The 27,863-nt window shown below is 38.1% G+C and overlaps 1 protein-coding gene and 1 pseudogene across 13 annotated transcripts in view; both read left to right on the plus strand.

The window, feature by feature from the left end:
* Positions 1 to 27,863, plus strand: part of SH3D19 (SH3 domain containing 19) — a 325,680-nt gene that overhangs the window by 229,645 nt on the left and 68,172 nt on the right. Inside the window, exon 1 of one of the 13 annotated variants that reach the window (XM_077139829.1) lies at positions 21,497 to 22,838. The exons of the other annotated variants lie outside the window; for them this stretch is intronic. The gene's annotated coding sequence lies outside the window, so the exon portion shown is untranslated. Of the gene's footprint in view, positions 1 to 21,496; positions 22,839 to 27,863 lie in introns of those variants that run through there. 13 annotated transcript variants of the gene reach the window in all.
* On the plus strand, positions 689 to 13,219 carry LOC143666243 (lactoylglutathione lyase-like; annotated as a pseudogene).

The raw sequence follows: 27,863 nt of genomic DNA on the forward strand, positions 1-27,863 counted from the left end.
AGAAGAGTGGCTAAACAAACTGTGGCGTATACCTACGATGGAATATTATGCAGCTTTAAGACAGACTAAACTTATGAAGCATGTAATAACATGGATGGACCTAGAGAACATTATGCTGAGTGAGTCTAGCCCAAAACTAAAGGACAAATACTGTAAGGTCCCACTGATGTGAACCGACATTTGAGAATCAGCTTGGAATATATCATTGGTAACAGAGACCAGCAGGAGTTAGAAACAGGGTAAGATAATGGGCAATTGGAGCTGAAGGGATACAGACTGTGCAACAGGACTAGATACAAAAACTCAAAAATGGACAGCACAATAACACCTAAGTGTAATGTAACTAGGTTGGAACACTGAATGAAGCTGCACCTGAAATATGGTTTTTTGTTTGTTTGTGTGTTTGTATCTTTTGTTTTTGTTTTTTTTCTTTTTCCTTTTTATATATGTATATATTATTAGTATTATTATTTTAATTCTCTTCTCTATATTAACATTCTATATTTTTTCTGCTGTTTTGCTAGTTCTTTTCCTAAATCGATGCAAATGTACTAAGAAATGATGATCATACATCTATGTGATGATACTAAGAATTACTGAGTGCATTTGTAGAATGGAATGATTTCTAAATGTTGTGTTAATTTCTTTTCTTTTTTTTGATTAATAAAAAAATTAAAAAAAAAAAAACTTTGTGCACTAAACAATGCTATCAAGAGAGTGAAAAAACAACACACAGAATGGGAGAAAATATTTGTAAATCATGCATCTGATAAGAAATTAATATCCAGGATAAAGAACTCGGATCCAAAAAAAAAAAACAACACCCAATTAAAAAATGAGCAAAGGACTTGAATATGCATTTCTCCTAAGAAGATGCACAAATGGGCCATAAGCACATCTGATACTCAGCATCATTAGTCATTAGGGAAGTGCAAATCAGAACCACAGTAAGATACCACTTCTCACCCACTAGGCTGGCTAGTCTCAAAAAAAATCAGATAATATCAAGTGTTGGTGAAGTTGTGGAGAAACTGTGCATTGCTTGTGGAAATATAAAATGTTGCCATTATGGAAGACAGTTTGGCAGTTTTTCAGAAAGTTAAATATGATATTGCCATGTGACCCAGCACTTCTACTCCTACGTGTTTACCCAAAAGAATTGAAAACAGGTACTCAAATAAAATACATCGCATTTTCTTTCTTTTTTTTTTTTAGTGTTTTAGCAATTTTATTATAAACTAGACAATATAGGATCTTAGCATTCTATTAATATTTTCTCACAAAAAGCATATTTATTTTTTATTTTTTATTTTTATTTATTTATTTTGAGTGCATGGTCTGGGAATCAAACCCAGGTCTCTCACATGGAAGGCAAGCATTCTACCACTGAACCACCATGCACTCTATTTTTTTTTTATATTTTTATTGAGAAAAATCTTCACACACATACCTTCTATACATGGTGCACAATCAGTGGCTCACAGTATCTTCACATAGGTGTTTATTCATCACCATGATCATTTTTTAGAACATTTGCATCACTCCAGAAAAAGAAATAAAAAGAAGAAAGAAAAAACTCATACATACCATACCCCTTTCCCCTCCCTCTCATTGACCACTAGTGTTTCCATCTACCCAATTTATTTTACGCTTTTCCCCCTATTATTTATTTATTTATTTATATCCATATTTTTTTTACTCATTTGTCCATACCCTGGATAAAAGGAGCATCCGACACAAGGTTACAATCACACAGTCACACTGTAAACATTATATCTTTATACAATTGTCTTCAAGAATCAGGGCTACTGGAACACAGTTCAGCAGTTTCAGGTACTTCTCTCCAGCCACTCCAATACACCATCAACTAAAAAGGGATGTCTGTATAATGCATAAGAATAACCTCCAGGATAACCTCTCAACTCTGTTTGAAATCTCTCAGCCACTGAAACTTTAATTTTTCTCATTTCTCTCTTCTCCCTTTTAGTCAAGAAGGCCTTCTCAGTCTCTTGGTGTTGGGTCCTGGCTTGTCCCAGGCTTTCTGTCCCACATTGCCAAAGAGATTTACACCCCTGGAAGTCATGTCCCATGTAGGAGGGAGGGCAGTGAGTTCTCATGCTGAGCTGGCTTAGAGAGAGAGGCCACATCTGAGCAACAAAAGAGGTTCTCTGGAGGGTGACTCTTAAGCCTAATTTTAAGTAGGTTTAGCCTATCCTTTGCAGGAATAAGTTTTATAGGGGCGAACCCCAAGATCAAGGGCTCGGCCTATTGATTTGGTTGTCCCTGCTGCTTGTGAGAATATCAGAAATTCTCCAAATGGGGATGTTGAACACCTCCCCTCTTCTCCCCATCCCACAAGAGGGGTTGGCAAATACTACTTTATTCACTGTCCAAATCACTCTGAGATTTATCAGGACATCACATTAACCTAGACAAACCAACAAAATCTCACCTCCTATTCAAGATTCCATGTACTTATGGTGTTCAACTTAACTGACCATAAAAGTTAAATTAGGAAATGCACTACCAAGATATAAATTTTGCACCAACTAAACATCTCTCCCTTTATTCTCACCCAGAAGTTGAGGTTTTAAAATATGGATGATATCATCCTTTACTCAGTCTTCTAGTATACCTTAGTCCTATCCAGGTCAGCTTTATTCATATCTCTAATTGAAGTCTGATCACTTTTTCAACTTTTTAAACAGTTCCTGTGTGGGGTACTGCTGAATACATAGCTTCAGAGCTCTAACTCTAAGTCTCAGGTGTCACCTAAGTACCAAAAGTTTCTGGGAAAGACCATGTTATATACAAACAGCTCAGTATCTCAAAATTTAGAATTAACAGTTACACCTCTTAAATATATGTGGCTGCTATAAGAGCTTACAATCTAGTACCCTTTGCAATAAGCCCAACCTGATAACCCATGCTCTTGACTTCAGTTCACCAAATTTTTATATTATAGTTAGTCTATATGATTGAGCCATGATAACATTTGTCTTTTGTTCTTAGCAGCACATTCACAATAGCCAAAAGATGGAAATAACCCAAATATCCATTAACAGATGAACTGATAAACAAAATGTGGTCTATCATAGCTTAGAGTATTATTCTACCATAAAAAGAAATGCTGTTCTGATACATGCTATAGCATGGATGATCCTGGAAAACATTATACTGAGTGTAATAAGCCAGGCACAGAAGGACAAATAGTGGATGATTCCACTTATATGAGATATCTAGAATAGGCAAATCCATAGAGACAGAGAATAGAGGCCAGGGGTTTGGAGTCAGAGATGGGAGAAATGGGAAGTTACTGCTAAATGGGTACAGAGATTTTGGAAAGATGAAAAAGTTCTGGAAATAGTGGTGATGGTTATACATCATTGTGAATATACTTAATGCCACTGAAATCGTACACTTAAAAATGCTAAAAAATGGTAAATATTAAGTCATATATATTATATCACAATAGAAAAGAAAGAAAAATTCAGTTTTGTCCTTATATGTAAAACCCTTCTCAAATAGAAAAAGAAGTCCTAGCCCCATGCGTACAGGGTTGGAGCTTCCTTGCTGATTAGGAGTTCCTCTCGATAATAAATCAGGGCATTGAATTTGTCCTGATAACTAGTTATTCCCACCTTGATCTTGTTCTAGTCATAGCATAACTCTCCAAAGTTGCCGAGTGAGCAAACCCACCCTTCTAAATGCCCACAAAAAAATCCTGAAAAAGGATTTACTTGTGTGCAGCACTCTCTCTTTTTAGACGGGAGGGTTGAGAATCAGTCTAAATTTCCCTTTAGTAACTAGGGAAGAAAAAGAATGAAAGGAATATATGGATTATCTAAAGGTTTCAGAGTAACAGTGTGTCTAAAATGCAGATATCTGTTTCCCATTGTCCTTAGCACATTGCCAAACACAGGAAGTCCAGGAATGTTATCCAGGGATGACAAGTAGAACATAAAGCTTAGTACCATCTCTTGCCCAGTTGTATCTCTTGGTTTTACACAGTGAACAGAAACTCCAGGCACAAAAATTCCTTATAAACTGAGCTACATGAATTTTTCTATATGGTGAAGTCCTAGCTTTAACAAGATTGCTTTTTGTGTTTTTTATTTTATTTTAAGTGAAATTATATTAATTTGTCTGATTATAAAGCAGAATATATTAACGAAAATTTGGGGGGAAAGAAGCATATAAAAGAAAAGAAAATCATATATCGCTCCATTTCCCCATTAGTCAATCATTATTATATTTTCAGTATTTCTTTCTGATTTTTATCCTTTCAAATAGATATACAATTTTAACACAGAGGTTCATGAATAGATTGCTTTTAAATTATTTGTTCATTAACATATGTTATGAACATTTTTCCATTTTAGTAAGTGGTCTTATAAAGTATAATTAAAATTTTTCTGAAATATAAAACAATGCATGTATATAGGAAGTTTGGGAAAATACAAAACAGAAAAAAGAGAGAGAAAAAATCTAAAATCACTCATAGTCCAACCACTGAATGTTAACTATATATAGGTGGTTTATTCTTTTTTCTGTGCTTACTTGGTATATTTTTAAAAATATAATTGGGATTTCACTGTAGATAGTGTTGTATATAACCTGCTTTTTTTTGTTGTTGTTATTCACAAAGCAATAGTTCGTACACGTTTTCCCATGACATGAGTTTTAATGGTATTCCATCATGTCAATACACCATAATTTATTTCATTATTTTTCTTTTGTCAGGTGTCTAGGTTGATTCCAATTTTTTACTGTTATAAATAACACTGTAATGAAGATCCTTATACCTGTAATTTTATAGACTGTCACTGGTTATCTCCTTGTGATAAATCCCTAGCAGTGGAATTAATGGATCAAAAAGTATATAAACGGGCAGTGCTACGGTGGCCCAGTGGCAGAGTTCTCACCTGCCATGCCAGAGACCTGGGTTTGATACCCGGTGCCTGCCCATGCAAAAAAAAAAAAAAAAAGTATATAAACGTTTTAAGACTTTCCTTTCATATATACTATCAAATTGCCTGCATAAAGTGTAATAGTATACTGCCTTCACCAGTATAACAAGTATAACATCTTTTAAAGGTCACCCCTGGCCCTGCTCGGCTTATGGATAAATCAGAAGAAAATAACCAATAAGAATTTTCCTTCTTTCTGCTTAACTCATATTTTTGTGTTAGAATACTCATATTTATTAACTAAGACCCATTTCCCAATTTTATTTCAGGCCTCAGGACAATACTTTCCAAGGGCAATCTATATTCAGTGAATTGGGTTATGTCATTCTGCGCACTATAGGGTGGGCAGCCAGGAACGCTTCTATGTACACCTGAAACTGCTGTCCCAGGCAGAATCTCTTCTTCATCAGGGAAGCCTCAGCTCTGCTGTTAAATTCTCTCAACTAATTGAATCAGGCCCCCCCCCCCCCAGTTTATCTAGGATAATTTCCCTTAAAGTGATATGATAATGGACCTCAATCACATCTATAAACTACCTTCTCAGCCCTACCTAGATTAGCATTTGCTTGGCTAGCGGGACAGTAGCTTAGCCATTGGCACATCAGCTTGACCATCACTCTTCATCTGAGCCTGAGTCAAGCCAGTTAATCCCACTTGGGAATGCATTTCAGAACCTGTGTCTCTGCTTTTCAAGATCAGGGCTCAAGTCTGCCTGTAACTGGAAGTTCTTTCTGACAGGTCTGTTTGATATTTGTTGTTTTCCTTAGTGTTAGTCCTAAGGAGCTATTCAGTTGTGTTATGCATGGTCCTAGAGGGGTCTCTCAGCTCCGGCAAGGCTGGCTGGCCATGGCAAGAATCTACATAGAAACAGCACAGCATCTGCAGAACCCTGACCTGGCCAGTGTTTGCCCTTACACACTCTTGGTCCCCTCGGTGCTTCGATAAGCACCCTGCTGAGTGTGCCTGCTCTGTACAGACTGTTCAAGTCTGGGAGGTGGGTACCAGGAACTTTTGATATATGGTGATGAATTGCTATCTTGGTTACTTAAGAAGAGGTACAGATCTGGGCCTCTCCTTTTACTTGTGCAGATTTTTTCACACTGAGGATGAGCTTCTTTTTGGGAAACTGATGGCATTCTCTTGAGCATTATAAACACTAATCTCCTTTCAGTCCAAATATAAGGTATCTTCTTTGTCCCCTCTAATTAGAAAAGGACAGGCCACTCAGAAGTAAAATAGCTAATAGAATAAAGCACAATTGATGTTGTTAGGATACTTCCTGATGGCTGGGGTTTCAAGGCCCTTAACGGCTGCTTTGGAAGCAACCCCTTTAACTGGTCCTCTTGTGGCACCTCTAGGCTTCCATTTCCATTTTGGGTTTCTTTCCTCAGCTCTGAACAGTGTGGGGACAATGCACCATGCAAAATGTCCCTTGCCTTTTTCTCTGGGAATCCCCATTCCCAGCTGAAGGATAGGCCCCGTTAAATTGCATCTCCCAAAAAGGTATGTTGAAGTCCCAACCCCCAGTACCTGGGCCTGTGACCCTATTTGGATATAAGGTCTTTGCTGATATATTCATGTTACGATGAGGACATACTGAATAGAATGGACCCTAACCCAATGTGACTGGTGTCCTTCTAAGGAGGGGAGAGGGAGCACAGACACACAGAGGAGAAGCCCATGTGGTATCAGAGGCAGCAGGCAGGGTGCTGCAGCCACAAGCCGAGGAGCACCAAGGATTGCCAGCAAACACGAGAAGCTAGAAGAGGCAAGGAAGGATTCTCCCCTGGAGGTTTCAGAGGGAGCACAGCCTTGCCAACACCTTGATTTCAGGTTTCTAACCACCATACTGTTTCAGTGGCTTTCAGCTGCCCAGTTTGTAGTACTTTGTTAGGACAGCCCTAGGAAACTAAGGCAACCCCTGTTGCCATGTAGTTCCCCATTATCTATTTGACCACTGCTGGTGAACCCCTGGACCATGAGCTCTTTCTTTCTCATGAAGGTTTAAACTATAAGACCTAGGGTTGAGAGTCATAGCTTCTGGAACTTGACTGTTATCTAGCTTTGAACTTGGAGGGCCATGTATATTGATGTACAGTGGCCAGGTATGCCGATGAACAAGCAGAAAGAGGCTGACTCTGTGACAGGAGACATGGAGGGAGACGCAAAGATGATGTGATCCCAGAGAAAAAGTGAGGATGAGCGAGAGCTTGGGAGAGTGGCCACCTTGTTTCCCGGTGCCACGCAGAGTTCAGCTGTACTTCCTGCTGTAGGAGATACCGTTGTATGCTCATAATAAAAACCCCTTTATTTAATACGAGTTTGGGGGTGGGGGGAGTTTCTTTTAACCTCACAAGATAATATAATATCATTGGAAGAAATAATGGGAATATAATTTAGAAATAAAAATTGCACACTTAAACATTGTCTTTGGGACTATCTCAGTATATACCCTTAGTTCTAGGATTTATTTCCACATTGGTTAGGGTACCATGAATTGTGAAAAAATTCAGGAGAGTAGTACATTAAAACATTTACGTACAAACCAAATCCTTGCCATACAATATGTTGTGTGAAGAGGGAAAATATTGTTCCTCTTAGGAACACAGACACTAGATCTGTGCCTTAATGAGCAAATGAAACCTTTATTTTTTGTCCTGTTCCACCAACAAAAGGCATAAAGATCCCAAACAAAACACTCTTTGACATGGAATCGCCTAAAACAAAATATAGCCAGACCCATGAATTTCCAATCACTTATTCATACAAACTCCTGATTCCTAGATTTTATTTATAAATAAATCCCAGAGGTGATAGAAGTCTTAAATCATTTCCTTCTGGATACCTTTCCCTTCCTCCATCATTGCCACTGGTACGTTCAGTTGAAGACGATAAGTTCTCAAAGTCCCTTAATAATTCTCAATTCTCATGTAGTTAATGTGCATGTACCATGTTTCAGGTACATGAAACACCTGTACCTCTCTCTAGAGAATGAGTAAAGTGTATTTAAATACCTGTTATGCTTTCCTTTCAGCATCTGGCTGTAGGTGAACTTTTTCCAAGGCAGTGAAGTATTAGTTAAGAACTCAGACCAAGGAGCCACATGGTTGAAATTCAAATCTTGGCTTCCTCCCTCCCTCACCAGCTGTGCAGCACTGGGTATTTAAATTACATACACTCTTTTCTCATCCCATTTAATTGGGATAATAAAAGTACCTTTTTCCAAGGGTGGCTGTGTGGATTAAATGGATTAAAAGAGATAAAGCAATTAGAAAAGTGCTGTTAGGGTTAGCTACTATTTCATTATTGTTGGAATGGATTAAATATCAAGAACAACCTCCTTTTCTGCAGCTAGAGTTTGTAATAGATTCTCCTTAAGTGTTTTAATTGTAAGCGTGGAGTTTTTTAAGTGTCACATTTTAGAAGTTTTAGAGCTAGGAGGTAAAACACAAATCATCCAATCCAGTAACGTGGCGTTATGAGTGAGGAAACTGACATTAAATGATGCGATCCCACGGTGAGTGGCGGCGGAGCTGCCGCTGGCTCTCAGACCTGGGCGTACCTCTGTCTGTCTCATGACCACCAGGACCATGCTTGGTCCGAAACCCTACAGTCCACGTGTCTGGGAAATCATAGCCTTAAAGCAGACTCACGCTTTATAGTCCCAGGGTGAATCACCTCTCCGTAGCCCACTATTTCAGTGGAGAAGAGACTTGACCTCAGCATTTAAATAAAGTACATTTTGTTTATGTATTTTTAATACTGATGGTTGAGGAGGAGCCATGAAATCTCCGCTAGATTTGCTTCACTTAACCCTAAGGCAAAAATCAAACTTGCATTTACGGTGGCCTGGTGTTGGAAGGGCTTTGAAAATAACACTCCGCGGCTCCCGCCCCGCTGCAGCGCCTCAGGCTGGCGCTAGGAAAGGCAGCGGCCAGGGTCGGGAAGCGGGTGGGAAGCTTCTCGGTTCCAGTCTGGGCATTGCTGAGATGCAGCCGTGCAGCTGTGGCCTTACCGACCAGGCTGCCCTCCATTGCTGCTCCAAGGCGGCCCCCAGCGCCAAGGATTTTCTATTGCAGCAGACCATACTACGGATGAAAGTTCCTAAGACGTCATTGAATTGTTGTACTAGAATACTTGGGATGACGCTACTTCAAAAATTAGATTTTCCCACTAGCAAACTTTCACTCTTTCTTGGCTTGTGAGGATAAAAGTGACGTCCCCAAAGATAAAGATGGAAAAGCAGCATGGATATTCTCCGGAAAAGCTACCCCTTGAGCTCACGCACAATTGGAGTACTGAAGGTGATGCAATTCAGAGTTACCACAATGATTTGACTGTAGCAAGCAGGCTTTTAAGCAGGCAGGCCGCTCCCCTCCTTCTTCTTCTGGGTCAGTTGCCTTCTCTGTAGAAAATCCCCAAACCCCCTCTCCTGACCTTTAGGAACAGATAAAACTGCAGGCAAGGAAGATAAGACACATTCCTGGAATAGAAACCCTCTCCCCTAGCCTTCAAGACTGGGTAAAACTGCAGGCAAGTGAGATAAGACACCTGGAGTGGGGACCCTCCCGTAACAGCTCATCTGCTTCTGTAACCCGCTTTGCTCCTTAAACTGACCAATTGTTTGTCCTTTCACATACCCGTCGCCATATTAAGCTTACCTTATCTCTAGCATGTAATACAGTCTATAAAAGCTAAGGTTGCCTTATGTTCGGGGCTCAGACTTTCAGAGGCTACTCGGCTGAGCCCTATGGCCATAGAAAATAAAACCTGCTTCCTGAAACTTTGGAGCCTCAGCCTGGTTTATTCTATTTCTGTATAATGTTCCCCGAGGCTTAAAGCCTTGTCCCTCTTTTCGCCCAACATGGTCACACTGGAATTACTTTTCCCGATGTACATCGTGTTTGTAGACGATTTGAAGAACTGGGAGTCAAATTTGTAAAGAAACCTGATGATAGTAAAAACGAAAGGCTTCGCATTTATTCAAGATCCTGATGGCTACTGGGTTGAAATTTTGAATCCTAACAAAATGATAGCTATTATTTAGTTCTGTGAGAACAGTTCTTTGTGATTTCAATGAAGACATTGTAGAGAAAAGAAGGAAACAATGTGATTCAAGATAACCATGTAACAAACATCAAGGACGGATGGATCCTTATCCCAATTCAAATTATACTTAGGTCCATTTCCGTTTCCTATTTCACCTAACTGTTCTGGCTTTAAAGTAGTGCTTTATCTTATGGCTTCTAAATAAGACATCTTTTCAAGCCTGATTAAAAATAATAATAATAACAATAATAATAATATTTCCATGAAACATTGATGGATGCAAATGTGAGATCAAGCATAAATCTTTGAGTTTTTGTACTCTGATATATTTGAAAATGAAATTCATTTACATTCAACAAATATTTATTGTGTGTGACAGGCATTTTGTCAGGCACCATGGTACTTTACACTAAATCTAGGGAATTTTTACAGAAATTTTCTCCCCAACCTGATTTAGTAGAAACTCTACAAAGGGTGAGCATTTTCCTGTGTCTTGATTTTTCTTCCTTCTAGCACTGCTCTTCTTTTGAAAACAATACCCCAAATGCTCCTGTCTTTACTTTTCTTTAGAAAACAGTAGTTTACAAACCACACATACATAAATATGACAACTGTACCATGGTAATATAATGTAGTAGGAGAAACTGGGTGTGCATGCGTGGAAACTCTCCTTACTATCATTGCAACTTTTCGGTAAATCTAAAATTATTCTAAAATAAAAAGTTTATTTAAAAACAAAAGACCCCTCCCCCGAAATCTCACATATAAAATTATAAAATAAGTTGCAGCAATTCAGTATTAGAATGTGAGCAGCTCTTATTCTGCTTCACCGAATAATGCAAGACGAAATGATTGAGGCTAAATTATTTCAGTAAAGCAAAACTGTTCAATTGTATTATAGAAATATTTGTATTGTACTTACAGAAATTCCTAGTTTGAAAACAGATCTCTCTTATAGAATGTTAGAGTTAGAAGGGAATACAGTACAAACTTCTTGTGTTGAAATTTAAAAACTGAAGCTTAAAATTTCTACTTGAAACATTTGGAAACTGCAGAGACAAAAACAAAAGACTACTCCCCATTTAATTCAGCATGCCATACTTCTATCTGGAGCATGAATCACTTTGTAATGTTGTTCATAATTATGCGTTTATGAGTCTGACTCTCCTACCCGAAGACAGTTGTTCATCTTTCTATCTCCAGGGCGTGGCGCATAGCAGGTGATCAGTTAATTTATGTTTCCTGAATTGAGTGAGAGGTGATTCTTTCAAGTGAATGAGAAACACCTAGATTCAAAGGACCTCTAAGAATGTATTCCCTCTTTAAGCTATTTGCAAAAATAAGTAAATGAGCTAAAGAGCTAAAGAAAACCTTTCTGGTTTCACGTGGGGTTTTGCATTTGTACCTTGGCTATCTTCACACGCCATTATCTTCTTCACAGGCTGCTAAAACCAGCCAATAGCCCTGCTTACCCCACGGTCAAGGACAATTCCACACTAGCTGGCTCTTTCTGGTGAAGATGCTCTGGCAGTGATGAGGAGCTGGTGATGCAGCTGCTATTGCAGGTTGTTCTGACCCAAGAATTCCACCCCCGTTTTTCAGATCCTTCGTGTTGGGGTTGTGGCCTATGGAAATGAGGTAGAATTAGGAGCAGAGCTTGCAAGCAAGCCTCAGCTTCTAACCCTACCACCAATAGTTACTTTTCTCCTTCCTCTGTTTTTCTGACTATAATTTTGATTATCCCATCTTCTGTCTCAGCAATTCTTCTTCCTGTTCAAATCTGCTATTGTATGCCTGTAGTGTATTTTTTTCATTTCATTGTGTTTCTTTTTATTAAACTATATTATATATTCTCATATGATATAATCATCCAAAGTGTACAGTCAGTGGTTCACAGTACTATCATATAGCTGTGTATTTATCATCCCAATCTATTTTTGAGCATTTTCATTACTCCAGTTTTAAATAATAAATTTGAAAGAATAAAGTAAAATTTTAAATAATATATAAGTAAAAAAGAACACCTAAAATATCCCAAATTCCACATCCCCTATTGTTTATTTATTTTCTTTTTTTCTTACTCATATGTCCAGACTCTAGTGTATTTTTAATCTACATTATTGTGCTTTTCATCCCCATAATTTCTTTTATGTTTCTTTTATTTTTCTTTACAAGAAAGACCAATGTATTTTAATGTAACATACAAAACATTCATGGATATAGTTCAGATTCCACATCATAATTTAACATTTAAGAAACTAACATTTGTCAAGTTTTAGTTTAACATCAAAGAATACTCAAAATTGTCTTTAAAAAAACATTAAAATTTATCTACCTTTTCTAAATACATATAGGTATAAGGGTATATATATCTTTCATATACTTCAATCAAAGCAACATGGAACAACAGGTTGAATGCAGAAGCAGATATCACAATTCAGGGGTCTTCAATTAAACTAGATATTTAATTTGCAAAATTGTAAAACAGTGCCAGACTTTTCACTATTTTTTTTTGCTTGTTTGGTAAAATATATTTATGTTTTATAAAAAAGATGTTTATGTCAAGATTAAAGACACAATTATGTAAATGAACTAATAAATATTTTTAATGTTCTCCATTTTAATTTCTAATATAGATTAAAATAAGTTATTTGAGTCTTCAGTAATTTTAAGAGTGTAGAGGACTCTTGAGATTAAAAAGCTGGGAATTACTGCCATCGAATTTTAAGCATGCTGTCCCACCTCCTGGAATGGTGATTTCTCAGTTGCAATCCATTTGTCCTGCCACTGCTACCTTGTCCCCCTATAGCGCGGCTCTGATTACGTCACTCTTATGGGTCACCAATGATCAATACTCTTTCTTCTCTGCTATCTAAGTCCATGTTGTGTTTCTTTTTTAAAACTTTTAAATTCTTCTTTATGCTCACACATTCGCTTCTTAATATCCTTTAGCTCTACATCCATATTTTCCATCATCTCCTTGAATTGATTTAGCAGATTTGCTTGAACTTCTTTGATTTGTTGTTCCAAATTCTGTCTGTCCTCTGAAGTTTTCATTTATTCCCTTGGCTGAGCCATGTCTTCCTGTTTCTCAGAATGGCTTGCAAGTTTTTCCTCATGCCTGGGCATCTGATTATTTTTATTTTTATTTATTTATTTATTTTTTTCAGTTTTTTTTTATTAATTAAAGAAAAAAAGAAATTAACACAACATTTAGAAATCATTCCAATTATTTTTATTTTAATGTGTTAACTCTAAATGTCAGTTTCTCCCTCTTCTCTAGGGTTTTATTGTTGATTGACTTTGTGTTAAGGCTCATTGACACTTGGTCCAACTTATTCTGGACCTTTTTATCTGAATAAAAACTGTTCAGATTTTCACAGCTTTGTCATCTGATTTTTTAAATGCAATTTTATTCACATACCATGTAATCATCCAAAGTGTGCAATTAGTGGTTCCTAGTGTCATCATATAGTTGTGAATTCATCATCGCGGTCAATTTGAACATTTTCATTACTCCAAAAACAATAAGAATAAGATTAAGAATAAAAATAAAAATGAATGTAAAAAAAAAAAACCCAAAACTTCCTATACCCCCGTACCTCTTAACCCCCTCTATTATTTATTTATTTATTGTCCTCATTTTCTTACTCATCTGTCTATACACTGGATAAAGGACTGTCAGTCACAAGGTTTTTTTTTTTTTTTTTTTTTTACATGGGCAGGCACTGGGAATCGAACCCGGGTCCTTGGGCATGGCAGGCAAGCATTCTTGCCTGCTGAGCCACCATGGCCCGCCCAGTCACAAGGTTTTCACAATCACACAGTCATACTGTAAAAGCTATGTAGTTATACAATCATCTTCAAAAATCAGGGCTACTGGATTACAGTTCAGTGGTTTCAGACATTTCCTTCCAGCAACTCCAACACAGCAAAAATTGAAAAAGGGATCTCTATATAATGCATAAGAATAACCTCCAGAATGACCTCTTGATTCTATTTGAAATCTCTCAGCCACTGAAACTTTACTTTGTTTCATTTTTCTTCCCCCTTTTGGTCAAGAAGTCTTTCTCAATCCCACAATGCCAGGTCCAGACTCATCCCTGGGAGTCAGGTCCCATGTTGCCAGGGTAGATTTTACAATCTCAGGCTTTATCTTACATCTTTTCTTCTGGTGTTGTGCATGCCCCTAGCCTTCCTTTTTCAACCATACTCATATTCAGCTTTGTTCAGTGCACTTACAATATTGTGCTACCATCAGATAGTATTGTGTTGTCCATTTCTGGATCTTTAAAATCAATCCTATTGTATCATCCTGTACTCCTTCGGCATCCAGTGCCCAATTTCTACCCTCTTTCTATCTCCTGATAACCTGTGTTCTCAACTTTAACTCTCAAAGTTCACTCATTAATTTAGTTCATATTAGTGAAATCATACAGTATTTGTCCTTTTGTTTTTGGCTAATTTCGCTCAACATAATGTCCTCAAGGTTCAGACACATTGTTGCATGCATCATGCCTTTATTATGATATATCTTATTTTTTTCTCTCTCTTTTTACCCTTACTGATAGTCTTCTACACTCTTCTCCAAACCGCTCTCTCTCCTGTCTTTTCCTATCTTCCAGTCTTTCCTATCCGCCTGTTCCCTTTAATATTTCTTATAGTGCAGGTCTCTTGCTCACAAACTCTCGGTATCTCTCTGAAAATATTTTGAACTCTCCCTCATATTTAAGAACAATTTTTCTGGATATAGAATTCTTGGTTGGCAGTTTTTCTCTTTCAGTATCTTATAAAAAGCACTGCCTTCTAACCTGCATTGTTTCAGGAGAGAACTCCCCACATAGTCTTACTGGGCTTCCCTTGTATGTGATGGATTGCTTTTCTCTTGCTGCTTTCAGAATTCTCTCTTGTCTTTAGTATTGATAATTCGATTAGCAAGTACCTTGGAGTAGGTTTATTTGGCTCTGTTCTCTTTGGCATATGCTGTGCGTCTTGGATCTGTAATTGTATGTTTTTTGTAAGAATGGGAAATTTTCAGTGATAATTTCCTCCATTGTACTTTCTGCTCCTTTTCCTTTCTCCTGTCCTTCTGGGACACCCATCACCTGTATATTCGTGCACTTCATGTTGTCATTCAGTTCCCTGCAGCCTTGCGCATAGTTTTCCATTCTTTTCCCTATCTGTTCTTTTGTGTGTAGGATTTCAGATGTCCTACACTTTAATTCATTAATCCTTTCTTGTGCCTAAAATCTGCTGTTGTAGGTCTCCATTGTGCTTTTCAACTCTTCTTTTGTGCCTTTCATTCCCATAAGTTCTGCTATTTGGTTTCTCAAGCTTGTGAGTTTGTCTTTCTGTTTTCCCAATGTCTTCTTTATATCCTTCATCTCTTTTGCCATATCTCCCCTCACCTTGTTGATTTGACTTTTGAATTAGTTTAGCATGTTTGCTTGAATATTAATTAGTTGTTTCAACTCCTTTATTTCCTTAAAGTGTTAGTTTGTTCTTCTGCTTGGGCCATATCTTCGTTTTTTTCTAGTATGACTCAATTTTTTGCTGGTGTCTAGGCATCTGATTTCCTTGATTAGTTTGCTCTGGAGGTCATTTTAATTCTTTTACCTAGCGTTTTCTTGTGGGTCGACTTTGTTCTCTATTTTTTCTTGACATTCAGTTCAGCTTATTCAGAACCTCTAATGTAGTTTCTGTTTAACTGGTCAGAATTTTCTGTTCTTGTTTTTCTAGTTCTTGCTCTGCCTATATGGAACCTTTTTTTGAGGAGGGTCTCCCAAGACATGATCGGCCCTGATTAGATTTTCCCAGACAAGGCTGACCCAGGTCTCATGGAGAGTGTATAATCAGTATTAAGTTTCCCTGGGGGTGAGACCAGGCAGATTGTCTGGCTTTCCCGTGGAGCCTCTACACTCTATGCTTTTCCTATCCTGACCAGCAGGTGGCAGTCGTCAGCCTGCAGCTCCCCACCTGCTTAAAGTGGTGTGGAGCCTTTAATTCTCAGCCTGCCAGAGGCGTGCTTAAGAAAGAGATGAGGTGGTAGACCAGGTTAAGGTGTTTCTGGTTCCCAGTACCTGGGTTCTGAATGCTTTTAAGGCAGGTGGCCCCACCCCTTCCCCTTTTCTTGGGGAAGATATACCCTTTAGGAAATTATCTCTTTCACTTGACTTGTTACTTTTTATTTCAGACCTATCTTAACCTCTCCCTTGCTTGGGTCAGTGCTGACGATTGAAAATGCCCAAGGCTTTCTTCAATGAGCTACTTGAAATATTTAAAAAAAAAAGAAAGAAAGAAAAAATAAAATCCCTTTTCAGAGCCAGCCCCCAGCCCCCAGGGTTTGCTATCAAGAGCTGGAGTTGTACCCAGCTTCCTGACTTTATGTGCCCTTTATTTTAGGGCACAGCCCCTTTCTAGCATTCTGAGCTTGGCCAACTCTGTTTCTTTTTTTCTTCATCAGCCCCATATCCTCTCTGCCAGGGCTACTTTCCTGCTTTTTCTGTGTTTATCTGTCTTTGGAGCTTGTATTCAGCAGTCTAGATTTGTCCATTAAAAAAACAGAGCTTTGTTGAGCTGCCTTCCCTTGTTCCTAGTAGAGAGGGATTCTTTCTCCCACTGGGAAGTGTCCCCAGCAGCGTGTTGTGCCAGTGTGGAAGGGGTACAAGCCTCCGAAGATTGGGGGCTTTACTGATAGTAGTGCTATGATCTCAGCCTTTACACCTGTTCCAGACTGGTGTACGATATGTGCCCAGCTACAGATGTCCCCCAGACAGTTATTCCAGACAGTTTCTGACTGTTTTCTAGCTACTCTAGAGAACGAACTAAATTCAGTCCCTCCCTGTGTCGCCATCTTGCCCTGCCACCATCTGATTCCTGCCTTCAATATGCAGTACAATGTTTAAGATTGCACTTTTAATACAATTGTTTTACCTCCAAGACAGAGATTCCTTTTCTCTGTTGCTTCTCTGGGAGTCTTTATTTGTTCTGTTTGTTTTTGTGCAGAATTTTCTCCCCAGCTCCTATGATTTGTTTAAATTCTCTCTCTCACTCAGTGCCCTCTTCTTTACACTTTTAGGTTTGGAGATCTATCCTGTTTTTCAGCAGTTCAGTTTTGCCCACTTTTTTTTTTCTGTAAGGCTTTTCTGCTTCCAGTTTCTTCCCTGTTAAGGTATCGCACCCTGGGAACCCAGATGGGGTTAATATACAAAGATCTGTTCTGGATTTAGGTGGTCCAGCACACAGATAATGGATCAAGTGTGCACACCTCTTGCAAGAGTTCTGCGGTCCCTCTCGCCCCCCACCTCCCTCTCCTCTTTATGTGGCACTCCTCAGCTCCTTGTGTCCTCGGTCCCTGCAGACTGGGATCCCTGTGCCTGGTTAGGCTTGGGGTTCTAACTCACTGCTGTGAATGGCTCTATAGTATACCTCCAAGGTAGGAGGGAACTGGCTGTGCTGCCTCTGTGTGACTCACCTCCCAAGCTGCACGGGACCAGGCAATGGGGTGAGGGGTCCAGGACAGAAATTTCCTGCCTGATCTTGGAAATCATTTTTCTTTTTCTTTGGTTCACAGTTTGTGGAGTTCAGTCCTCCAGCATCCCAAACAAGTGGGATTTGTCCTTTTATTTGTTGATCCTGAGCGGAGACTTTTCCAGGGAATGTCTTACATTGCCATGTTGATCTCAGTTGATTGCTATGTTGAGAATTCCTACAAAAGGAAGAGGCACGGCCCCAGAAACACTTAGAATATCTTATACATTCTTATGGAGACAATAGCAAGTCACAAGTGTAAGCAAGTTGATCTTGAGTGCAGCTAGAAGCTAAGATTAGGAGTGTCATGCCAACCCAGTTCTAAAAAAGCCAGCTCTGGATAAGCTAGGAGTTTGACAAGTGACTCTGGCTTTGGCTGCTGCAAGGAGGTAAATGTTACTGTTCATCTGTTTACAATCTTACCATTGAAAATCCAGTTTATTATTTTTTAAAGTTAGTTGAGTTAATTATTTTTGAGTTCCAAATGCTTATGTTTATTTAATTTGATTTTTAACTCCTTATGCTTTTATTTTAAACTGGAGCAATAGGGTATAAAGATGTACCTTCAATTTGCTATTTACTGAAATTAATTGATTAGTTGGTGGTTTGAATGTAGTCTTAATTTTTCAAAAAATCAGGCATTTGACATGTACCAATGTCAATTGTTTTGTTTTTGCTGTAGAAAATCTCTTTTTAAAAAAATAACTTTTGGGTGAGCATTTTGGAAAGAGTTTCAATTCATTCATAAATTATGAGCAAATTCTCTGTTGATTTGGATAATAGTTTTCAAAACTAGCAGAATGTTTCCTCAATCCTCGTGTTATTCATAATGTATCAATTGTAAACAAAACACCCTTTTTAAGTGACTCTGTATTATTAATATTTTTTCTTTCACTTTGATCAACAAAACAATAAATAAAGACCTGATTTACCAGTTTTTATGGTATAAATTCTTCCAGCATGGCCAATTTCAAGCTACCAATGTGACAGCACTGAAGGCCGAGTTGGGGAGAAATGCACAGTGGCCCCCATTACATAGGACATCCATGAGTTCAAGAGATAGGTAATAATATGTAGTGAAAGAATTAGGAAATGATGAAATTTGAGTATTTAGTACCTTGGCTTTTATATAATTTATCTGATTGTAAGGTTATATAATTTAATTTAATTTTTAAATTCCTGAAAATGTAATAATCAGTTCTCATGAGCCTATATGAGCCGGTTCTAGCACACCACTGGTATACTGGCTTGCTATACTGCCAGAATGAAATATATCAGAAATGGAATGGCTTTTTAAAATGAAATTGTAAGTTTATAGTTCTCAGGCCATAAAAATGTCCAAACTAGGGCATCCAGAGAAAGACACCTTGATTCAAGAAAGACCAATGGGTCCAGAACACATCTGTCACCCGGGAAGGCGCATGGCGTCTGCTGGGATCTTTGGCTTCTGGTTTCAAACAGCTTAACCAGGCGCATTTTCTTTCTGCATCTTCAAACATCAGGGCTCTCTCAACTCTTTCTAAAATGCTCCCCCTTTTAAAAGGACTCCAGTAAACTAATCAAGACACACCTTAACTGGGCAGAGTCACATCTCCGTCTAATCAAAAGGTTCTGTCCACAGCTGCGTGTGTCACATCACCGTGGAAACAATCCAATCAAAGTTTCTGCCCCACACTATTGAATCAGGATTTAAAGGACATGGCTTTTCTGGGGTACATAACAGCTTCAAACCAGCACAACTGGGTCACTGGTTCCTTTGGTTTTTACACACACGCACAATTTCTAGAGTAAGATTTTACATGATCATATGAACTTTGCTTTTGTGATCTGTTTCATCCACCCAATAGAACTGGATTCCAGATTCACTCGGTTGTGCTCGGTTGCTTTGGTGCAGCAGATGGCACTTCAGGTCATCTCAGAGGGTCTAGCTGGTCACCAGGGGGCTAAGTGAAAGCAGCTAAATAAAATGTGTGGGAGGCAATGTGACTGTGATTGTGAAAACCTTGTGTCTGATGCTCCTTTTATCTACCTTGTCAACAGATGAGTAGAACATATGGAATAAAAATAAATAATAGGGGGAACAAATGTTAAAATAAATTTAGTTTGAAATGCTAGTGATCAGTGAAAGGGAGGGGTCAGGGGTATGGTATGTATACATGTTTTTTCTGTTTTCATTTTATTTCTTTTTCTGAATAGATGCGAATGTTCCAAGAAATGATTATGATGATGAATATGCAACTATGTGATGATATTGTGAATTACTGATTATATATGTAGAATGGAATGATCAAAATAGGAATTTTGCATTTGCTTTGTGTTTTTTGGTATTTAAAAAAAAAATGTGTGGGAGGAGCAGAGGAGAGAATGAATGGGATCAGACAACACTTTCCTCCTTGGCAGGCCAGTTCTTTCAGGGCGTGGTGTGCAGCGTGAGCTCCCTCATTCCTCAGGCAGAGTCCACACCTCCTCAGCATTTGGAAACCCAGTTGCCTTCATCCACGGGACAGCAACCTGTTCTGGACCCCGTGCTTCCCATTCTGTCTGGCGTTACCTTCTACATCTTCTTGCTTCCTTCCCTTCTGCTTCTTTCTGATGCTTAGAGAAGGCAGAGTTTGTCACTGTGGATCTTTTAAAAATATCTGTAAAGACAGAACTGCGTGCCTGGGGACACAATCGTGACCCTTAAATGAAGGTCTCCTCAAATGCAATAAAATGGTATCCTAAAACTTGCTCTTCTGAGGGATCTGCAATCCAAAAGTTGGATAATTTTGTAGTCTATTGGTAGTCATAATTTCAAGTGACTTCAAAGTCCCTTGGTTACCAAGTATGTTCTTGGTTATGGCATGGAAAAGTTTTCCAGTAGCTTTGCAAATATATATAAAATGATGGGAGGGCCGCTTCTGATTCTTGTGTAATGGAGAGATTGCTGAATATTGCAGCAAAAGTTTTGTGCCTGCTCACTGCTGAAATTTCTGTTGCAATTCCCAAAGGAGAACAAATCCAAGTGTTGTTGGAATGAACTCAGCTGTTTCCACGTTCCATTTATATCCTTGGTCAAAGCCTTGAGTTTTGCACAAAAACTGTAAGAATTGCCTGTTTGTGAGAGCTTGGTTAAGTGAAGTTTTCAGAAAGTATTTATTTTTATTAGTATGTGGTTTTTAAAGATCTTTAATATATGAAATTACTTGATTATGTTTTGCTCTTTTGTATATCTTTGTTGCTTCATTATTTTCTCCACCATCTATTGAACCTATTTTATTCTGACTTAGATATCTAAGATTTGGTGAAAAGATAGAAATATAATGCTATAGGAAGCTCTAAAAGGGTAAAAGAGAGAAGTTAGCCAATCTAAAACCTTTGTTTAAGGATCTACAAAGCTAAGAGATGAATGAATAGAGAATTTACGTTTAGAAGTTATTTTTAAGTAAGGGCTTTTTTGTTTGTTTGTTTATTTTTGGCATGGGCAGGCATTGGGAATCGAACCCGGGTCTCCGGCATAGCAGGTGAGAATTCTGCCACTGAGCCATCATCGCACTGCCCATTAGAAGATATTTTTTAAAAAGTTATTCGGTGTAGAAAAATCTTATAGTGGCCTAATTAATTAATTGTTGTTTTTATTAATAACATTTACACTTAGCTTTTTTAAAGAGTGTCAGTCTCACAAATTCAAATCAATAAATGAAACTAATATTTTAGAAGTAATACCTTTTTAAAATTTAAGTTTGGGTTTCAAACTGACCTAATGTCTTTCTAACTTGCCAGAAGCATTGGTTAATTAATATTTTTTTCAGTTTCAGATGCTTAAAATGTGTGTTTGTTTTGTTTTTATACTGAAAAACAATGAACTATCATCCCTCACAGCAATTTTATTTTAATTCTATAAAGAATGAAGAAACACAAAATCACATTTCTCACCTGTCTTCCTTCCCTTCTTCTTTCCTACTGTAGTCACTAATTTTTTGTGTGTTTTTATTAATAGTTGAGGCTCTATTTTTTACAGGGGAATATTGCATTGGCTAATTGAGATGAATTTGGTCTCATTTGAAAAATACCACATGCTGAGATTAAGGCATCTTCCCAAATATTCGTATGCATATTTTTTTGTGACATATTTTTTGTGGTTGACATATTTTGCTGCCTGCCCAGCTCCAAATATTAGCTGCTCTGGAACTTTTCCATTTTGGTGCTGATTTTGCTTGCCACATCCTCAGTAGACACAGGGCACTGCTGCCATGCAGTGATGCCTCCCAGATCTCAATCCTGAATGATTCAAAGTGATGTAGTAATTTTATGTCAATACAAACATCAAAGACAGCAGTCTGCACTAATTGTGCCCCCACTAAATCATTAATCCCCCCATTTTAACTCTGATAGACTTATCAGGTTGTGTATAGACTCTAATTCCTCTCTTATTCCTTCTATCCTTTATCTTTTATATGATCTAAAATTCAAATAATCAATTAATCAAATACTGTCAATTACTTGTCTACATATGTGTTCCTTTGATTTGCAATGTCTCCAAAGGATTAGAGTTAATCTAGGTTGTTTAAAAAGTGCTACATCTTTCATGCACTGAGGAAATAAAAAGATAACTAAGAAGCTATGGCCAGAGATGTTAGCATTAAGAGCTATTCTCCATAACTCTGACATCAAAAACTGGCACCAGGTGGATCCCTGAGTCTACCACAGTAAGTGTGGGAGGTGGTACCACTGCCAACCAACCTATCTTTTGCATAATGGGACCAAAAGAGGAAAAAAAAAATTACATGTTCTGAGGAGAACCAAAAAAAAAGCATATTGGAATGTTTAGTATATGTTTTAGTAAAAGACAAACTAATGGGCAGTGCAACGGTGGCTTAGTGGCAAAATTCTCACCTGCCATGCCAGAGACCCTGGTTCAATTCCTGGTGTCTCCCCATGATAAAAAAACAACAAAAATCTAACACACCATAGAGCAGATCTTTCCAGGTAGGTGATAAACTAGTATGTTATGAGAAACTTTTTTGCCTTCCCATTTCTCCTTAAGTATTTTTCCCATCTCTGAATAGAGGGCTTTTACTTGGTGCTTCTTATTATATTAGAGTTAAGATTCTAAATGTGGATTGTGATGTAGGGACTTCTGCCTTTAATTTTCCTTCTCTGGTGTGACCAAGTGATTCCCCACTGGATTTCCACCCAGCTTCCTGTGTCCTAATTTCTCTTGCCAAGCAGTGTCTCCTGCCTATTTCATGTCTGTCATAGGAGGTTATACCATGTTTCCCCCAAATGTACATAAGGAAGTGACCAATGGTATGTTACCCCTCTTGCATTCAAGCACTGCTGCATATAGTTTTTGAAACCAAGATGTAAGGTTTTAGGGAGAGTGTCGTTTTTCTATTCTTTTTTTTTTTTTTTAAGAACTTCTCTGCCTATCCTTTAAAAGTCTTTGTTAAATGGGGTGTAACTGGGTGAGTCAGTTGTTTTTAGGAGACTTGTTCTTTACATATGATCTAAAGTATTTCATGGCATGAAATCTCAGCATGTTGAGAGGACTTTAAAGACTACTTTAATTTTAAAAGTTACCTTCAATTTTTTTTTTTATTTTAGATTTGTATGCAACATCATGTATACATTTATTGAATAGCTGTACTGTGCGTATCTGGAGTAGAAGCTTATGGTTTTATGGAGTAAATGATACACAAAAATACACCTAGTAAAATGTTAAAAAAAAAAGAAAAAAAAAGGAAATTCTAATTTTAAGAGAAGCAGAAATATACCAAATTGTAAAAGTTCTTCTCTTGTCTATTAGCTTTTTTTTTTTTTTTTTATACATGGGCAGGCACCGGGAATCGAACCTGGGTCCTCTGGCATTCCAGGCAAGCGTTCTTGCCTGCTGAGCCACCGTGGCCCACCCGTCTATTAGCTTTTGACTAGACTGTTAGTACCTTATGGGCAAGGACCATGTCTTAGCTGCTCATTACCTTTGTATTGTTTAGATTGAATTATACCTCCTGTATTAGTTAGGGTTCTCTAGAGAAACAGAATCAACAGGGAACACTTGCAAAAATAAAATTTATAAAAGTGTCTCACGTGACCACAGGAGTGCAGAGTCCAAAATCCACAGGGCAGGCTGCGAAGCCGACGACTCTGATGGATGGCCTGGATGAACTCCGCAGGAGAGGCTCACCAGCCAAAGCAGGAATGGAACCTGTCTCCTCTGAGTCCTCCTTAAAAGGCTTCCCATGATCAGATTCAGCATCACTCATTGCAGAAGACACTCCCCTTTGGCTGATTACAAATGGAATCAGCTGTGGATGCAGCTGACGTGATCACGACCCAATCCCATGAAATGTCCTCACCACAACAGACAGGCCAGCGTCTGCCCAATCAGACAAACAGGTACCACAGCTTGGCCAAGTTGACACGTGTCCCTAACCATGGCAACTCCCAAAAAGATATGTTCAAGTCCTGACCTCCAGTCCTGTGAATGTGAACTTACTTGTAAATGGTGTTTTTGAAGATGTTATTTGTTAAGATGCGGTCAAACTAGATTATGGTGGGTCATAATTCCAATATGACTGGTGTCCTTATAAGGAGGAGAAAATTGGGACAGGGACAGAGAGAGATGGCCCCGTTACAGAGGCAGAGATGGGTGAAGTCATAAACCAAGTAGCACCACAGATTACCGTCCACACACAGGGGGAGAAGCGAGGAAGCTTTAAGCAGAAGCATGGTCCTGCTGGCACCTTGATTTCGACTTCTAGCCTCCAGCAGTGTGAGATGATAAACTTCTGCTGTTTAAGTGAACTAGTCTGTGGTATTTCATTACTGTGGCCTTGACAAACAAAGTCAGGTACTGTATTAGTTTGTCAGTGCTGCTAGAAATGTAATATACCAGAAATGCATTGATTTTTATAAAGAGAATTTATTAAGTAACCAGTTTATAGTTCTAAGTCCATAAAAATGTCCAAACTAAGGTGTCCAGATAAAGATACCTTGACTCAAAAAAACCTGTTGTCTTTCACATGGGAAGGCACAAAGGCTAGTACCTACTGGTCCTTATTACCAGTTCCATTGCTTTCAGCTTCGCCTACCAGTGATTTCCTCTCGAAGTATCTTTGGGCCTTCACTTAGCTCCTCCAGGACACATCTTTGGGTTTTGGCTTGCTTAACATCTCTTGGTGTCATCAGATGGTGACATCTGCTGTGCTCTGCATTTCCATACGTCCCTATCTAGCATGTACCCTTTCTGTCAGCGTTCCAGGAATCTCCAAATGTCTGTGTATCTGTCAGCTCTGAAGTAATTGTTCTCCAAGTGTATGACTCCAAAATGTTTCCACTTTTAAAGGACTCCAGGTCACTAATCAAGTCTCGCCTTGAATGGGTTGAGTCACAACTCCTTCTAATCAAAAGGTCGCACCCACAACTGGGTGTGTCACATCTCCATGGAAACAATTCAAGCAAAGCTTCTACCCTAAACAAAAGGTCTGCCCCTACAAGATTGGATTAGGCAAGAAAACATGGCTTTTCTGGAGTACATAACAATTTCAAACCAGCACATATACTTAGTATAATGCCTAGAACAGCATAGCCATTAAACTTCTTGGTTCAAAAATTAAAATTTACTTTCATCCATCAATTACACACTTACCTTATGGTAAAAAATATAGATCCCTTCAGCTAAATGAGACAAAAGTTTAAAAAATCAGTCTCTGGACATTGTAGATATATCAGGCTGAAACAGCCATATATTTGTTTAATATTTTATTATAACACCATTTTGTCTTGACAAACAATGGGTACTCCCTTAGAACTCTGCTATCCTTTTATGCCATTTACCAACAAATAACTCCTAATCATAAAATATAATCCTACTCTATTGCTTTACATCTAGAACAGAGAGGTTTAGATTTTTGCCCTTTTTGTCTTTTTAGGATTTTTATATAAACTCTTTCTATAGATCACTTTAGGTTCACTGTGAAGGACAGATATGACCCCAGAAAATATTTATCTTATTTATTCCTTAGTTCATTCAGTAGGTATTAACTGAACATAATTATGCATCAGATCTATAGTTCTCAATGTTTCTGTGTTTGTATTTGAAGAGGTTATAGATGCTATTCTCACGTGTTGCAATAAATGTCATCTTTCTTATGTGCCAGCTTGATTTACACGCTGCACTTCTTCTCAAAGAAAATTGTACCTGCCCCACATATTATAAACATAAATCCACTTAGACGAAGTTCCATCTGATCAACATCACTGTATGTTATTGTATATTGTACATTGTTTGAAATTGATTAGGATATGGATGAAGAGTATATGCTTCCTGCTGGTTAAGGGCCCTCAGAATCATAACTCAGGAAGGGACAAGATAGTGTATAATGAAAACTGTGAATACACACAATTAGCTCTGCAATTCCAGCAGAGTACACTCTTTGTTGCCAAATTGTGTGTGGTGTTAAAAGTCAAATATACCATATCTCCATAAGACCAGCCTGGCCTGTTTTCCATCCAGTCCTGGAAAAGAATACTGTTCTTCAGTGAATACCAGATGCTCATCGGGTCAACATTTCGTATGAAAAATACCTATTTTTCAACATTAGATCCAGACACTTGGCAAGATGCACATACAACAAGATGTAACTGAGACTCGAGGCCAACAGAACGAAACTAGCAGCAAACACATCTCTTGCTAATTGCTAGGGATGTACAGAAAGAATCGTCTGAGCTATTTAAAATGATTTCTCTCTCGTAGTAGGATTGAGTTCACATTAGTTTACTGATCACATACGATTCCACTGAGTCATACTGCAAAAATGATGGTCTAATAGCCTGTTCATTTAATCAGAGTAAAGGTGTGCATGTGTGAAGAAGAAGAAAACAACAACAACAAACAAAGAATTGGGAAGGACAGGGCAAAACTTTCTAATTTCAAATGTACTGTAGTCATAAATAACATTATAGTTGAAAGCCTCTTCCAGTATCTTTGAACTTGTTTGTGTGATTTCTCCTTTAAGAGTTAAAGAAATAGGAAGCAGTCTACAGAGCAACTGATCACCTTGCCTATTATATGATGAATATCCTGGGAGGGATAACCTAAAGAAACGGAGATCTTTGTTTTCAACGCGGATAATACAGTGCTCACAAAGGCTTGTCCGTGCATTTTGTTCTCAGCTTTGCTGCGGCCTCAGCTTCATAGAGATTGGGTATATGAGAAGCATGCATTGTGAAACTCAGAGTGGTTGTAAGTAATGAATAATAATCCCAACTGAAATGTGAATGGTCAATTATTTGAATCTATAAGGTAGGATAGTATGATAACTATAACACCGACTCATCTGCGGTTGGCAGGATAGTTCCAGAAATTTCAGCCTCATACGTGATAGGTGCAGCAGTTCGTGCATGGGAAATAGAGTAGGAAACAGAACATTTTTTTCAGAGTCTGAGATGCGCCAGGCACTGTGCTGTCTATTTTACATAGTTTTCTCATTCAGTCTTAGCAACAAACCAAACGGTAGATATTAGCATCCTTATTTTACAAGTAAGGAAACAATTCCAGCAAGTAAGTAAATCAGCTGAGGTCATGCAAGTAGGAAATAAGGTCTCTGGCTGATTCCAAATCTGTGTGCTTTCCCCCACAGCTGTGCTGACGCACTAGCTCTTCCTACATCCTGTTTGGTTTCTCTCTCCCTATCCTCCATACTCTTTGTTGTGCCCACAGCTATCACTGTGTGTAGAACTCATTTCACAAGCTTTATATTAGGTAGAATGTGTTAATAAAACTGATTTAAACGTACTTAGTAGCTTTATTCGCCCAATAACTAAATGTGTTAAGTAATGGTGACATACAAGATTTGCTTGTCCTTGAAAAAGATTAGGTAGAAAAACACATGATGTTCACATGATGTCATATTATAGATCTTAATGATCATAGTTGGGTTGTCAGTAGTGATGAAAAAGTAAGTGAACTCAGAATTCATATAACTTCTCACCCCCCCAAAAAATTTCAGACTATAGTCTTGTTACAGCTTTTAACTTTAACAAATGCCATTCCAGTTGGATCTCAATTATTCTTCTTTACGAATCTTTATTGTATAATTCTCACAGAAGGAATTTTAAACTGTGGAGACTCATCAACATTTTAGAATTATAAAACTAGTAGTTTCAAGCAGCTACAGTTATTCTTTTTCTGTTACTCATAGTTGATCAGATCTGGTCCTATACAATGTGCAGGTGATGTTAATTTAGACACTATTAAAATGACAGCTATAAATTTGTGTCAGTGGCAGGTGCTAACTCATACTTTATTCTCTTCATTACATAATATATTTC

Source organism: Tamandua tetradactyla, chromosome 22 (assembly GCF_023851605.1).
Source record: "Tamandua tetradactyla isolate mTamTet1 chromosome 22, mTamTet1.pri, whole genome shotgun sequence".
NCBI classification, from domain to species: Eukaryota; Metazoa; Chordata; class Mammalia; order Pilosa; family Myrmecophagidae; genus Tamandua; species Tamandua tetradactyla.